The sequence below is a fragment of the Rattus norvegicus genome, chromosome 1 (genome assembly GCF_036323735.1).
Source record: "Rattus norvegicus strain BN/NHsdMcwi chromosome 1, GRCr8, whole genome shotgun sequence".
NCBI lineage: Eukaryota > Metazoa > Chordata > Mammalia > Rodentia > Muridae > Rattus > Rattus norvegicus.
In genome coordinates, this window is record NC_086019.1 from 264,018,680 (window position 1) to 264,022,878 (window position 4,199).

General features: G+C 38.6%; 1 long non-coding RNA gene across 1 annotated transcript; it reads left to right on the plus strand.

The window, feature by feature from the left end:
* Positions 1-300: 300 nt before the first annotated feature.
* On the plus strand, positions 301-2,691 carry LOC120100060 (uncharacterized). Its single transcript, XR_005499754.2, has 2 exons — positions 301-982; positions 2,521-2,691. It is a non-coding gene; the product is annotated as an uncharacterized LOC120100060 (long non-coding RNA).
* Positions 2,692-4,199: the final 1,508 nt, after the last annotated feature.

Sequence of the window (4,199 nt, forward strand, 5' to 3'; positions counted from 1 at the left end):
TCCAGATAAGTCTTTTCCAAGAGAAAGCTTCCATGGGCTTCTCAATTCTCTGCATGTGTCAGGACTTCCTGAGGATGGCTGAAAGTCTCAAACTGCTGGAGGCTGAGTCCCCAGAATTTCTGACTCAGTGGGTTGGGGTTGAGGTGGGTAGAACATTTGCTTATGAATCAGGTTACCGGTTTGTTCTGCTAGTTTGAGGGAAATTCTATTTTGAGAATAACTGCAGTGTAGTCAGAACAAGCAGACTTAGGAAAACCAAGGACAGGATGGAAACCATCCCAGGTTTTACAGATGTGTGATTGTACAAGCAGCCTGCATTCAAATCCTGTTTCTGCCACTTGCTCTCCATGAGACTTTGACTCCATGAGATTTCCACATCAGAAAGTATGTGTTAAGAATGTTCACCCATAGAGATTCTAGAAGAAGTGATTGTATCAAGCTTCTAGGGTATGCTTTGCTCTGGATACGTGAGGTGCATAAATCAATCGGAAAATTGAAAGTTTAAACATGGTGTTACAGTTTAGGGACCAAGCACCTAGGACAATGTGACCATCTTTGAAGACCTGACTTCTCAACTGATGATGCTTTCCCAAGGCATGAAGACAGTTTCAATGGAGTTACTCTATAACGAGGCAACAGTACCCATCCTTGACAACACAGCCAAGCAGATAAAACATCCAAGGCCAGGATGGGCTATCTCTTTTGAAATTGCTGCTAGTGAGGTCCCATAGACCCTCCTGCAAACATCACAGGTTATGACCTACTCTTGGGTACCGTCCAGAATTCAACAGTAAGACACCATTGCTGAGGAGAGCACAAGTTTGAGTAATGTAGGACATGGATAAATTGAACTGTTTTTCATCTGGAAGCTTCATCTTCCTGGATAACTGTCATAGGATTAGAAGGTGCTTTGTATGCTACCAAGAGAAAAGCAATGATCAGTTTATCTGTGAGAACCGCAGGTACAGTAATGAAAAGACAGGTAAGATGTGCCTCGTGGTGCACTAGTGGCATGTATGTCATGGGAACAACCAACCACTTTCTGATTTGATTTCTTCTTTGACCCATACTGATCATTCAGTAATTTGTTTAATCTCCATAAGTTTGGGTGTTTACTCCTGACTTATTTACTATCAATTTGAAGTTTAATAGCACTATGGTCAGATAAGATAAACAGAGTTGTTTTGATTATTTTTTAATTTTTAAAGATTTGTTTTGTGTCTCAGACTGTTGTCATTTTTTTAGAGAAGAGTCTGTGTACTAATGAGAAGAATGTATAATCTTGGGTGTTTGTGTAGAATATTCTGTAGATATCTGTTAGATCCATTTGATATATGGTGCCATTGATTCTGATGATTCTCTATTATTTGTCCAAATGAGCTGTCAATTGGAGAGAGTAGAGTGTTGAAATTAGCTACTATTAATGAGTTAGTGTAAGCCTGTATTTTTATATACAGTGGTTTTTATGTGAAATATTGTGAAACAGATTTTGATGTGTATATGTTTAGGATAGGATCATTTTATATTTAACTGTTCCCTTGACTAGAAAGAAGAGTCACTCTTTATCTCTTCTGTTTGGTATTTGAAATCTCTTTCATCAGATATTAGAATATTGATGTCTGCTTGCTTCCTGGTCCCATTTGATGGTAGTACATTTATCCATCATTTTTCTATAAGATGATACCTATTTTTAAAGATAAATTGTATAAATTTTAAAGTTATCTTAGACAGCAGACAGGTGGATTTTTTTCTTGATATATTCTTCTAACCTGTAATTTTTGAGTGGAAAATTGATACCATTAATACTTAAAGTTATAACTGAAGTGTGTATGTTAATTGTGTTGTGTGTGTATTATTGTGTTGTTGGGTTTTGGTGTTGTTGTTTGTACAATGATGGCTTTGTATTTATTTCCACAGTTTCTCAGTATAATCCATCCTCTCTTCAGCTCAAAAAAATTGCTTCCTGAATTTTTCTAAGGTTTGGTTTGTTGGGTATAATTTTTTTTGCCATTTACATTGGTAGAAAAGATACTTTTCTCCTTCGACTACAGTGGATAGTTTTGCTTGGTATATTATTCCAGGCTGGCTGTTGTGATTTTCTTAAGACATAGAATGAATTGTTTCATGCTCTTCTGGCTTTCAAAGTTTCCATTGAGAAACCAGTTTTTATTCTGATGGATTTTCCATTATATGTGACATGGTTAAATTTTCATGCATGTTTCAATATATTTTCTTTGTTCTATATAATTACTGTTTTAGTTTTGGTATGTTCTGAGTATTTTCTTTTCTGGCCTTGTCTATTTACTGTTCTGTGTGCTTCATGTGTCTGAAGGGGCATGCCTTTCCTTAGTTTGGAGACGTTTTCTACTATGATCTTGTCACTGACCTCAGATTCTTTTATCTCATCTGTGCCTATAATTCTAAATTTTGGTTCATTTTTCCTGCTATCCCACGTTTTCTGTATGTTCCTTTCTGTACTTCTTTAAATTTTTCATATTCCTTACTTATTATTTGTTCTAGATCCTCTGCATTATCTTCAAGTCCCGAAGACTGCCTTCTGTTTGACTCAGTCTACTTGTAAGACGTTGAGTATTCTAGTGGAGAAAAGAAAAGGATGAGGAGAAGATGAAGAGCCAACTCTCTTCACTTCCTTCCCCAAGAGTAAAATAATAATATCTTCACATAACTCTATTGACCTGTATGTCCTGATCTGTTCCTGTAAAACAGAATGCCAGAGGCTGGAGAGCTTATAGCGAACAGAAACGTACTGTCTCACAGTTCTGTAGGCTTGTCAGTATCATTGAATGGCCATACTGTGGTAGGATGCAAACAACACAAAGGCAAACCAGGGCCTTAGATCGTCTTCTCAAAATGGTGCTAATCTTTCATGGCCCTCTCCCTTCTTGAGAATTCCATCTTCTAACATTATTACAACAACCAAATTTCAACATAAGTTTTAGGAATGACAAGCTTTAAAACTGTAGCACTAGCCCAGACCAATAAAATGTTCTCAGGTCTTTACCCTTCAGAACTAGAATCGAGATGGCAAACTATGAATCACATAAAAACCAGACAGATTTGGGTTTGAGTCCTGGCCTGAGTACTTACTAATTAGTGATCTTAGCCAGCTACATGAGACATGCCATCTAAGAAGGGAAATTTTCAGAAAAAAAAATCCTAAGTATGTCAGTATTTGTTAGCCATGTATACTTTTTGGTTGCAATTACTCAACACTGCCACGTAATGTGAAAGCAAGTAGGCAGTGTTTCAAAACATAGGCTTGGCTGTGTTTCAATAAACATTATTTACAAAACAAAGTCACAAGCAGATTGGTCCAGTGGCTATAATTTATCTGTCCCAATTTGTGAGCTAGGCATAATGACATCAACAGCTCTATTGTAATGCAATAAACCATCTCCTAACCAAACAGCTTAAACTGCTTCACAGTCTAAGGGTTAGGCAGGGTTCAGTGGACAGTTCTTCTGCTCTGATTGGCTGGCATGAACTGATGTCACTCACATATCTTGATTCACCCAGCAACTAAACTTGGATGGAAATCTAAGAATGCTTCTCTCCACTGTGCAGAATTCTTTCACATACTTGACCTATCTGCCAGCCTGTCTTCTTGTCTCTTCCCTTTTTTCACCTACCCTTCTGATTTCTCCCTTGTCTCTACTCCCCACTGGTATGCCTTCCTTCCATAGCATACACCTAACATCTTTACATGGTAGCTAAACTCCCCAGAGGGTATTTGGAAGCTTCCAGGCTTTTTAAAAGATGAGTTTAGAGATGCCATACTATTGCACTGTCTACTGGTATTGGTCAAAGTAACTCAAGCGTAAGGGCCATTCTAGGTCCAAGGAAACTGTGAGGAACCCTTGGATAGGAAGAAGCATGTGAAGAGAGGAAGACTTTCTGGCAGCTGCCACTCATTAAGCCTCACCCCTTGCCCATGCAGACCAGCAACACTAGCACTGGTGTTCCAGTTACCCATGGGCTCCCAAGTCACCCTTCTCCTTGCTTACATAAGCACAGGATCTTCAGATTCTTGTTTTTCTCTTAACATTCTGTCCCCTTTGTCCACTGTCCCCACTGTATCACGGTGACTCCATGAAGTAGCAAGCTGAGTGGTGTGTCAGTACACCGTTCCCTTCCATCGTCCCTATACCATCTGTGACTCTGGGGATGAAAGACTACAA